Below are 12,433 nucleotides of genomic sequence, written 5' to 3' on the forward strand. Positions count from 1 at the left end.
CAGGGTTCTCAGGATCATAGGCTTCTTCTTCAGAAGATGCCTCTTTAGTACTGTTGGATGCATTTTACAATCCATTCAGACTTTGAGAAATCATGTTGACTTGCTGAGTCAACATTTTGTTCTGAGCCAATATGGCATTCAGAGCATCAATTTCAAGAACTTCCTTCCTCTAAGGTGTCCCATTATTCACAGGATTCCTTTTAGAAGTGTACATGAATTGGTTATTTGCAACTATGTCGATGAGTTCCTGAGCTTTTGCAGGAGTTTTCTTCAGGTGAATAGATCCACCTGCAGAATGGTCCAATGACATCTTAGACAATTCAGACAGACTATCATAGAATATATCTAAGATTGTCCATTCTGAAAGCATGTCAGAAGGACACTTTTTGGTCAGTTGCTTGTATCTTTCCCAAGCTTCATAGAGGGATTCACCTTCTTTCTGTCTGAAGGTTTGAACATCCACTCTAAGCTTGCTCAACTTTTAAAGAGAAAAGAACTTGGCTAATAAAGCCGTGACCAGCTTATCCCAAGAGTTCAGGCTATCTTTAGGTTGTGAGTCCAACCATACTCTAGCTCTGTCTCTTACAGCAAAAGGAAAAAGCATAAGCCTGTAGACCTCGGGATCAACCCTATTGGTCTTAACAGTATCACAGATCTACAAGAATTTAGTTAAGAACTGAAAAAGATCTTCTGATGGAAGTCCATAAAACTTGCAATTCTGTTGCATCAGAGAAACTAATTAAGGCTTTAGCTCAAAATTGTTTGCTCCAATGGCAGGAATTGAGATGCTTCTTCCATGTAAGTTGGAATTTGGTGCAGTAAAGTCACCAAGCATATTCCTTGCATTGTTGTTGGGTTCGGCCATGTCTCCTTCTTTTTCGAGATTTTCTGTAAGGTTTTCTCTGGATTTTTGTGCTTTAGCTTCTCTTAGCTTCTTTTTCAGAGTCCTTTCAGGTTCAGGATCTGCTTTAACAAGAATGTCCTTGTTCTTGCTCCTGCTCATATGAAAAAGAAGAAAACAGAAAAGAAGAGAAATCCTCTATGTCACAGTATAGAGATTCCTTTATGTGAGTAGAAGAATAAGAATGAAGGAAGAAGAAGAAAAATTCAAACACAGAGAAGGGAGGGGTTCAAATTTTTGAGAAGAGAAGTGTTAGTAAATAAATAAAATAAATAGAAAGAGAGAGAGGGAGAGAATTTCGAAAATTATTAAAAGGAAAAGGGAAAATATTTTTGTTTTTATTTTAAAATTTAGTTAGAATTTGAAAATTAAGAGAAGAAATAAAATTAAAATTAAAATTTGAAACAATTAGTTAATTAAAAAGAATTTTGAAAAAGGGTGAGGAATTTTCGAAAATTAGAGAGAGAAAAGTAGTTAGGTGGTTTTGAAAAAGATAAGAAATAGTGAAACAAACAAAAAGTCAATTAGTTAGTTGAAAAAGATTTAAAATTCAATTTTGTAAAGATAGGAAGTTAGAAAAGATTTTTGAAATCAATTTTGAAAAAGATATGATTTGAAAAAGATATGTTTGAAAAGATATGATTGAAAAGAAAAGATATGATTGAAATTTATTTTAAAAAAATTTGAAAAAGAGATTAAAAAGATTTAATTTTTGAAATTAAAATTGATTACTTGACTAACAAGAAACTGAAAGATATGATTCTAGAATTTAAAGATTGAACATTTCTTAACAAAAAAGTAACAAACATCAAATTTTTGAATCAATCACATTAATTGTTAGTAAAGTTTTCGAAAATTATGAAAGAAAGATAAGAAAAAGATTTTGAAAATCAATTTTAAAAATTTTCGAAAATATTAAGAAAAAATGAAGAAGATTTGATTTTTGAAAAAGATTTGAAAAGATAGGATTTTTAAAAATGAAATCTTGACTTGACTAACAAGAAATAACTTATTTTAAAAAATTTTTGACTAAGTCAACCCAAAGATTTCGAAAATTATGAGTAAAATAAGGAAAAGATAATTTTTTTATTTTTTTAATTTTTAATGAGGAAAGAGAAAAACACAAATATGACCCAAAACATAAAAATTTTGGATCAAAACCAATGATACATGCAAGAACACTATGAATGTCAAGATGAACACCAAGAACACTTTGAAGATCATGATGAACATCAAGAACTTATTTTTGAAAAATTTTCAAGAAAAGAAAACATGCAAGACACCAAACTTAGAAATTTTCAATGTTTAGACTCTAATAATTCTAAAATGCATATGAAAAACAAGAAAAGGCACAAAACAATAAAATGTAAAGATCAAACAAGAAGACTTACTAAGAACAACTTGAAAATCATGAAGAATGCAATGCATGAATTTTCGAAAAAAAAATTCTTTTTTGAAAATTAAAAAGATGCAATTGACACCAAACTTAAAACTTGACTCTAGACTCAATCAAGAAACACAAAATATTTTTGATTTTATGATTTTATTATTTTTTTTTCGAAAATTGTTTTTAGAAAAAACGAAAAAGAAGAAAATTTTTGAAAGATTTTTGAAAACTTTTTGAAAAGAAAATTACCTAATCTGAGCAACAAGATGAACCGTCAGTTGTCTAAACTCGAACAATCCCGGGCAACGGCGCCAAAAATTTGGTGCACAAAATTGTGATCTCAATGGCGCCAACAACTTGGTACGCATAATTGTAATCTCAACTCATCTTTACAACTTCGCACAACTAACCAGCAAGTGCACTGGGTCGTCCAAGTAATAAACTTTACGTGAGTAAGGGTCGATCCCACGGAGATTGTCAGCTTGAAGCAAGCTATGGTCACCTTGTAAATCTCAGTCAGGCGGATTCAAATGGTTATGGAGTTTTAATAATAAAAAAGGAATAATAAGCATGAAATAAAGCTAGAGATACTTATGTAAATGATTGCTGAGAATTTCAGATAAGTGTATGGAGATGCTTTATCCCTCTTGAATCTATGCTTTCCTACTGCCTTCATCCAATCCTTCATACTCCTTTCTATGGCAAGCTGTATGTTGGGTGTCACCGTTGTCAATGGCTACTTCCCGTCCTCTCAGTGAAAATGGTCCTCTACAGTCTCCCGCATGGCTAATCAGCTGTTGGTTCTCGATCGTGTAGGAATAGGATTTACTATCCTTTTGCGTCTGTCACTACGCCCTACAGTCGCGAGTTTGAAGCTCGTCACAGTCATCCCATCCCAGATCCTACTCGGAATACCACAAACAAGGTTTAGATTTTCTGGATCTCAAGAATGCTGCCCATTGATTCTAGCTTATACCACGAAGACTCTGATCGCAAGGAATTGAAGGCTCTGTTGTCAGGAGAGGCAATCAAACGCATGGACCAGGAATCTAAGAGATACACATTCAAGCTTGTTTTCATGTAGAACGGAAGTGGTTGTCAATCACGCGTTCCTGAGTGAGAATGGTGATGAGTGTCATATAATCATCACATTCGTCATGTTCTTGTGTACGAATGAATATCTTAGAATAAGAATAAGCATGAATTGAATAGAAGAACAATAGTATTTTGCATTAATACTCGAGGAACATCAGAGCTGCACACCTTAATCTATGGTGTGTAGAGACTCCACTGTTGAAAATACATAAGAACAAGGTCTAGGCATGGCCGAATGGCCAGCCTCCCCAAATAGCATGTGAATTTGAAAATTAGGGAAAAAGACCCCTAGTACAATAGTAAAAAGTTCTATTTATACTAAACTAGTTACTAGGGTTACATAAATGAGTAAATGATGCAGAAATCTACTTCCAGGCCCACTTGGTGTGTGCTTGGGCTGAGCATTGAAGCTTTCACGTGTAGAGGTCTTCCTTGGAGTTAACCGCCAGTTTGTATCTTGTTTCTGGCGTTTAACTCTACTTTGCAACTTGTCTCTGGCGTTTAACGCCAAAATAGGGCATAAAGATGGCATTGAACGCCAGTTTGCGTCGTCTAAACTCGGGCAAAGTATAGACTATTATATATTGCTGGAAAGCCCTGGATGTCTAATTTCCAACGCAGTTGAGAGCGCGCCATTTAGACTTCTGTAGCTCCAAAAATTCCATTTCGAGTGCAGGGAGGTCAGAATCCAATAGCATCTGCAGTCCTTTGTCAGCCTCTGAATCAGATTTTTGCTCAGGTCCCTCAATTTCAGCCAGAAAATACCTGAAATCATAGAAAAACACATAAACTCATAGTAAAGTCCAAAAATGTGAATTTTGCTTAAAAACTAATAAAAATATACTAAAAAGTAACTAAATCATACTAAAAACTATGTAAAAATAATGCCAAAAAGCGTATAAATTATCCGCTCATCACATATCTTCTCTTTTTATTAGGTAAAATGATCTTCCTCTTAATTTTAGTTATTCCTTATGGACATTTCATTCGATTGCGTTCCTACACATTCTCTTGGATTTTGTAAATGACGTCCTTGACTTTGGTCACTTTCTTGTGAGTCTTGTACCTTGATTCATCTTGAATCCAATTCTAACGAATGCACCATTTTCTTATCATCGTCTCCATTGAAGTTCTTTAATCTCTCCATACGTCTGCCTCTTATTTGTAAACTACTATTTGAATCTTTAAGAACGTCTATCCTTGTCATTATACTTCTCTTTATGAATCTTGTACTCCTTGACATGACATTGAAATTGTTTTGGGTACAACACCGACCCTTGGATCTTTGAAAATGTAAAGCGCTATTTTTATTATGCTGTATTGGCTTATGCATTCTAAATTGCGCCTTTCAATTTGATGTGTTGTTTATCTTTCTCTTTTTCTTGAGATGTAAATTAAATTTCCTTGCTTCACCATTTGTACCTTACGCATATCTTGATCTGCTTACACTTCTGGCTATGTTAAGGCTCTTGTAACACGACTATTGATTCCATATTCCTCCAAGAACTATGAAACCCCCGTGATCATTTGAAGTTGTTCCGCAGTAATGCATCACCATAGTCTTTAATCATTCCTCTTGTATGAAATATCATACTTCTTCGACTCAGCTTGAATATTTTTCAAACTAATGTGGTGCTTTTCTTCTTATTGATCCAATTGAATTTCTTTGATCCAAGGGTTATCCTTGAAGTTGTCAACTGATTTCTTTCTAGAAAACTTCGTTGCTTGAGCATCCTTGTTTACCTGGAATTGCATTCATTCTTTCAAATATATGAGTATTATCCTTGACATTTGTCTTTCTTTTCTAAAATCTTGTATCCTTCTGAGTAAAATCGATATTTATTTTGTGTCACGTGTGACCTTTAAATACAGCAAACGATGCATTAGTTCTTAAGAAACGGTTGGTGGATGCGAAAAGTAAAACTTGTAAGTGGTGATACCGTAAGATGTTTTGGAGCCTTGTTTTACGCGAAAGAGTTTTCGCATGTTGGACTTGAGACCGATGGTGGGCATACGAAGGGAGTGGAGAGGTTGAGAACTCTCGAACGAGTTGTTTGATATAGTATGGTTGGTAATGGTGATGCGTCTGGACGGAGTTGAAAGTTGAAATTCTGAAGTGGGTACGATATCTGTGGGCAAATGCTATACCTAGTGTTTTAATACCAGCCTACTTTGTAGCATTTTGCTACATTAACTATAGCCTTGCTTTGTGAACGCCTGTCTTGTACCTTCTACCTTACACCATACTATACCCTTATATTTTAAAATCTTATAGTTATTCAGTATTTATATATATATATATATATATATACATATGCCAAACTTTCTTACTTATCTAAAAAGCATTTATAAAGTAGAGTACTGATTCCTTATATTATTTTATGTATTCCTTTAATTTTCGAGGACGAAAATTTTTATAAGGTGGGTGGAATGTAAGACCCAGAATCTTTGAAAAATCCTATTTAGAACTAATTTCAAATTATATATTTATTTACAGCTTTAATTTCATAAATTATTTTACTGAAGATATTTAAAGGTAGTTTTGATTAATTGGATTTGAAATAAATGAAGGTTTTTATCCAAACTTTATAATTTTGAATTATTTTTCTATTTACCATTTAAAGTCTTAGAGATTTAAAAATAATGATGTTTGGATATTTAAATTAGAATTTTATCTAATTTTCTAATTAATGAGTTATTTCCTATATTTAAAATATAAAATTAGTAGTCGTAAAATAACAAGATTTTTATATGATAATATCTTTATAATTAAATACTTTAAGTTTTGTTAATAAAGAAAATTAATTATATTGTATTATATTTTAAATTAGAGTATTTGAGTGATAATCAAAAAGTATTTTGATACAACGAATAATATTTTAGAATAATTTTAAGGATTCAATTAGTTTTAAATTAAACCACAAAATTCCCAATTTCATACACAAACCCTAACCCTAATTGAACCCATATTTCCCCTTTTGTCCAAATGAAACCCTAGCCGTAACCCTTCTTTCCCTTCAGTAAACACATCAGAAAAAGTAAAAGAAAGAAAGAAAGTGGGAGCAGAGGGAAGTAGGGAGAACGAAGAAGAATGAGAGGAAGAGAGGCACGAGCCAGCGCCGGTGGGCCTCGCCGTCGCCGCCAAGCTGCTCACCGTTCGTCGCCATCGCAAGGAAAGCCAGAACCAAGGAAGAGAGCCGCGCAAAGAGGAAGTGTCGCCGTCCCGTGGAGCCGCGTCACTGTCGCTGCTACTTCTGTCCGTGCCATGGCCATCGCCACTGGTCCACCATGTAGCCGCCGTCGAAGCTGAGTCACGGAGAGAGATGGCTCGCGAGTGAGGGGTAGTCGCTGACTTGGAGCGGTCGAGCCTTCGTCGCCATCATCCAACGTGAAGTCAGCTGTTGTCGTCGCATCTCCCAGTCGTCCCTGCCGCCACCGTGCCGTCGAGAATGACGCCATTGGGTCGCCCAGAGTGAGAGAGAGAGAGAGAGAGAAAGCACGGGAGCAGAGGAGAGAGAAGGGAGACCTGTGCTAGCCACCGCCGCTTTTGCCGCTCGAAACCCTACTGTCGCCGCCAGAAACTTCTGTCGGTAAGGCTTTTTGAGTTTGGTTTACTTTCGTTTAAGATTCTGGAAACTTTAACGTCTCTGCGTGTTGGTTTCAGTCACCGCCGCCGGAGTCCGGTCGTCGCTGCCGCTAGAAACTTTATGCTGAGGTGTTGCAGCGTTGTCTGTCGTAGGGTTGTGTATCGATGCTTGCATGTCGTGCTCAGAGTTCGTGACTACTTTGTTTTGTTAGTTCAGTAAGTATTCCTGTTTTGAGAGCCCCTGGATTAGTGTTCTAGTCCGTGTAATAAAGTATTCGCAATGTTAATGATTTTAGGAGTTAGAAACCGAGTTTGCATGTGGCATTTGAGGTTGTTTTTGCTTCTGAGAAAGCAATTAGAATTGAGGTTTTGGTTGCCGTCAATTGGGGTCGAGACGAAAGGATTTCTGAGGTGCTTGGGTTATGGTTTTGCTTGTCGAGGTAGGGGCCTTTTCAAAAAACTTTCCTTTATGAATTGGAATTATTATATATGGATATTGATGTGAGAAAATGTATCGTTGAGTGATTGTATGAGTCTTATGTATTGTTGGTTGTCTTGGATGAATATGAATGCTTGTTTGGCTGGCTTATTGTTACTTATTGTGAAACGGACTGTTCTTGAAATGTTTCTTTAAAGTTGTTTTATAAAAACTTTGAAATCGAGTTTATCCTATTGGAAATTGATTTGAGTTTGAATTGGTGTTCTTGAAATCTGGAAATGATGTACCTTTGGAACCAACTTAATTTTGAACTAATTTGGTTTTCAACCCATTGAAGGGGGGTTGCAGAATGGTGTAGTTGGCACCCTGAAAGGGTGGCAAGGTCCAAGTTTTAGGAGAGGTGCTGCCAAAATTTTGATAAAAATCGAGACTTTATTGAAATATTATTTGAAAAATTATGAGTTAATGACTTCTACTATTTTATTTGGATTATTTAAGAAAGGGATGACTTATGCTTTTGAAATGAATTATTAAAAAGGAAATTATGATTAAGTGTTGTTTCTTAAGAAAAGTCTTGTACCTCTTTTAGGAGCAAGTTATTTAGATGAAACTTATGTTTTAAGGCTGTTTTAAAGGTGAAAAGGGTTTATGTTTTTGAATTTGACTTGAGGGTTTCCATTGGAGGAGTTTCAGTGACTTTGAAATAACTTGAATGTCTATTGACAAGTCTCATTTTACAATGTTTTAGGAAAAATTTTAAGTACTCTTTGAATTTTGAATTTTTGTAAGACTAAAACAATTTTTGAGCAGTTTGAAATGCTTTAGATTTAATCATGGAATTGAAGTTGGTTTTGTTTAAATAAGAGAAATGGTTCTGAAAATGTGTTCGGAGTAATTAATTACGCAACTCGGTTTGACTTAGATTCTATTCTTACTACTCAAATCAGGAAGCCATGGTTTTAAAGATTTTAAACGAATTTGAGGAAATGAGTTATGTTATTCTCCCCTAAAGACTTGAGACTCTGCTGAGGAACTTTTGTCACCAAATCCTGTTTTAGGATGAATGATTTTGAGTCTCTCAGAAAATACTTTTGATTTGGTATGGTTTTTTTGGAAGGTTATGGAAAGATGTTGAGGAATGTGACTTTGTTTTAAAAAGAGAAATTTACGTTTGAGAAAAAGTAGCTTGTGAGCCTATAATGATTTAAGAAATGGGGAGTTTAAAGTTAATCCTGAAAGGAATTGATTTTGATTTCAAAGAAAAGAGATTTGAGAAAAAGTGATTTATGGCCTGAGTGATGACTTTTTGAGTTTGATGATGTTGGATGGTGAAAGTGCTGTTATGTTATGAGTTGGATGGCTGTAAATGATAATGAATTGTGGCTGGCTGTGAATTATGTTATGAGCCGGATGGCTATATTGGTATTAAATTATGATTGAGTATGAATATGAATGATTAGAGATTTGATAATGTGATTGTTGCATTTCCAATTATCTGAGATACGAGTTTCCCTGGGTGAAAGCAGTGGCTAGCCACCACGTGCTCTAGGTTGAGACTTGATACACTGCTGACCCTATATTGTAAGTGTGGCCGGACACTGAAAGTTCCGGATGAGCTTGCCCCCATGGATAAACACCAGTGTGGGTGTTGTGTATATATTGATAATTATGATTGTGAATAACTCGAGTTGGGGATGCGCGATAGGGGGACAGTCCAATGGTTAGCTATCAGGACTTGTCAGGTTGGCTTTATAACCGACAGATGAGACTCATCAGCCATTAGGACAGGCATGCATCATATGCATCTATGTGACATTATTTGGGTATGCATATTGTAATTGGTTTGTCTATGTGAATAATTATGTTTAATTGCTAACTGCTCTACTTGAAATAACTGCTTGATTTTGCTTGAACCTTACTTGTGTTTGTGATCGAAAATTGGGTGGATTATGATGGATTGGTTGTGGATTGCATTGTTTGGGCCTAGGGCCATGATTGATTATGATATGGGCCGAAGGCCGTGTTTGGTCTGTGTTGTTAGTTTAGAAGGGTATGAAAAACTAAACTGGTTCAGCGTAGACTTAATGAACCTATACTTGGAACAGCTTGGTAATTCATACTGTCTAGAAAAAATATTCAAAAAGGCTTTTGGATTATTTTATTGAAGAATTAACAGTTTTCTCTTTTAGAAAGGATTTTGGATTTTTTATATTAAACCTTTGGTTTTGAAAAGATGCATAAGGCGGTTATTAATCACTGTAACGGTTTTATTTTCACGTACCCTATTATAGTAATTCTCTAATCCCATAGTGAGAACCAGCGAGGACGATGTTCTCACTCCCCAGCAGGTCTTCTCTTTTTCAGGTTTTGGATGACGAAGTTCGAAAAAGCTCATTTATTCCTTTTTTGTTTTAAACAATATTTTGTGTTGTATTAGTTACTTTTTCCCTCGCCTTTATCTTTACAAGTTTCTATAAGAGGGATAGGAAATTTATTGTGTAATGTATATAAAGTTAATAATATGTATGTAATTATATATATGTATGCATTCTTTCTAAAGATTGTAATTTGTATTGTAAATATGGATGCATGTTTTGATAAAATTCGGTTTGAGTTTTAAACAGGCTCATATTTTAGTATTAAATATTATAAGAGTCGTCGTAATACCCAAGCTATCAGAGTGGCACAGCCGGAAGCATGACATTTTGATAGTTAGGGTGTTATACTCAGCGAATTCACTTTAATGAGGTCACGTGACCAGCGTCATGCGTGCGCGTCGCTGGCAAATTTCCTCCGCATGCATACGCGTGGGTGACGCGTGCGCGTGGCCATGAATGTCCTTCTCACGCATACGTGTAGATGACGTGTTCGCATGGCCTTCAATTCTCCAAATGCTCATTTATTCATGAATTCTCCACTTTGCATGCTTTTCTCTTCACTTCCTCCATCCAATACTTGTTTTATGAACCTGAAATCACTCAACAAACATATCAAGGCATCGAATGGAATTAAAGTGAATTTAATTTAGCTATTTAAGGCCTGAAAGGCATGTTTTCACTCTTAAGTACAAATTTAGGGAGAATTACAAAACCATGCTATTTCATTGAATAAATGTGAGATAAGTTGATAAAATCTCCTAAATTAAGTACAAGATAAACCACAAAATTGGGGTTTATAATGTTCCACAGACATGGCAAGATGAGTCATTCTCATACCCATTCTGAAACAACATGCAGTCATTGCAACATGCATCGATCTTTTGGTAGTCAAGACCCAAATTCTTCACCATATTTTTTGTTTTATCAAAAGAAGTAAGAATATTCAAATATGACATTCCTTCTTTTAATAATTCCAAGAGAGAAGTGAACGACGCATTACTCCAACCATACAAGCATTTTAACAAGTAAAGACAGATGGTAAAGGATAATCTTGTGAATCCTTTATACCCGGAGTATAGTTCTTAGCTTGTATCGTCTACTAATTTATAAAATTCCTTTGCACACTCGTTGGGCCCCATGTTTTGTCCATCAACTTGTGTAGTATCTCTAAATCTATCACATAACAACTCATCAATGTTATCATTGCAGTTATATTCACCGTCTATGTCACTGTCAACATCCATAGCAAAAAGTGATAACCTTCTACGAAATTGTGGCATATTAGATGATCATATACAACATTTCTCTTTAACCAAAGTCTATTACAACACTTTGCACATGGACATTGAATTCTTTCCCTTGAGAAACTCCCATTCATGAGAAAGCAAAATGTAAAAATCTTTCTACACCAACTTGATATTTTTCTCATGACGTGGTGCAGGCACGGACCTAGTAACAACAATGGGGGGCACTTGCCCAACGTGTTTTCAATTTTTTTTAAATTATAGTTATATATAGTGTATTATGTGCCCCACTTCAAATTTTAAATGATTCTACTACAAATAAACTAAACTCAATTAGCTAATGCCTCAAATTTACTTTTTTATCTTTCTATCATTTTGACTATTAGTTAACCTAATCAAATTTTGTTCTTGTGCTGTCATTCCTTTATTCCCTTAAATCCTCTTCTTAGTTTTATATTTTCAATTTTTCCTTTTTATTCTTTATCTAGTGGTTATCTTCTCTATCTTCATCAAAAGATAAATTTCAAATTCTCCATGTCTTTTTTATATAGCTCTCTCTATATGTTTCAATTTCATTGTTTCTCTTTTTGATATTTTTAATTACAAATTTTAATTCAAACCATTATAGTTTAGGTATTAATCTAGTTTTTTATTCTCTTCATGGATTTATACATTTTATTTTATTCTCAATTTATTCATCTATATTACTTGTTTTTTTATCTTTTATTCTATTATATGTACTTGCGTATAAATTTTTGAAATAAATTGATTAATTTACAAATTTAAAATATATTTTTTTATCTTCAGAAATAGTAATGAAAAACTATTTTAATCATAATACATAATTAAACAAATGCATAAAATTTTTCATCTAATATTATATCAAAATTAAATTAAAAAATATATACAAATTTAATTATTTTAAAAATAAAAAAATTATAAATTAAGTTTCTATTATTTTATATAAATATACTTTTCATATACATATTTAATTTTTTTAGTATTCATATATAATTCTAGTTTCAACTTCTAAATACTAGTATATCATTAGACGTTAATGTGTCCATTGATTTAGTCTTTATTATTAAATGTGTATAAAAAATAAATAAAAATAAAATTAGTTAGGACAACAAATTATATATAATTTAAATAAAATATTTTCAGTCCAAATTTTAGAAATAATTTTTTTATAAATTATATATAATGAATAGTATTTTAAGAATGAAATTGTTCACTAACTCTTTTTAATTTTTATATCTTGATATAAATAATAATGTTCAACAAAATTTATTTTAGTATACATATTTTTGCCCCCACTTTTAAAATTTTCTAGGTTTATTACTGATGTGGTGTATCCATCCAGTCTTTGGACACATTCATCGAAAACATATATATTTCATATA

General features: G+C 33.7%; 1 non-coding gene across 1 annotated transcript; it reads left to right on the forward strand.

The window, feature by feature from the left end:
* The first annotated feature begins 364 nt into the window (after window positions 1-364).
* LOC130938088 (small nucleolar RNA R71) lies at window positions 365-472 on the forward strand. Its single transcript, XR_009069268.1, has one exon. It is a non-coding gene; the product is annotated as a small nucleolar RNA R71 (small nucleolar RNA).
* The last annotated feature ends 11,961 nt before the right edge of the window (window positions 473-12,433 follow it).

This window comes from Arachis stenosperma, chromosome 6, assembly GCF_014773155.1.
Source record: "Arachis stenosperma cultivar V10309 chromosome 6, arast.V10309.gnm1.PFL2, whole genome shotgun sequence".
Lineage (NCBI taxonomy): Eukaryota > Viridiplantae > Streptophyta > Magnoliopsida > Fabales > Fabaceae > Arachis > Arachis stenosperma.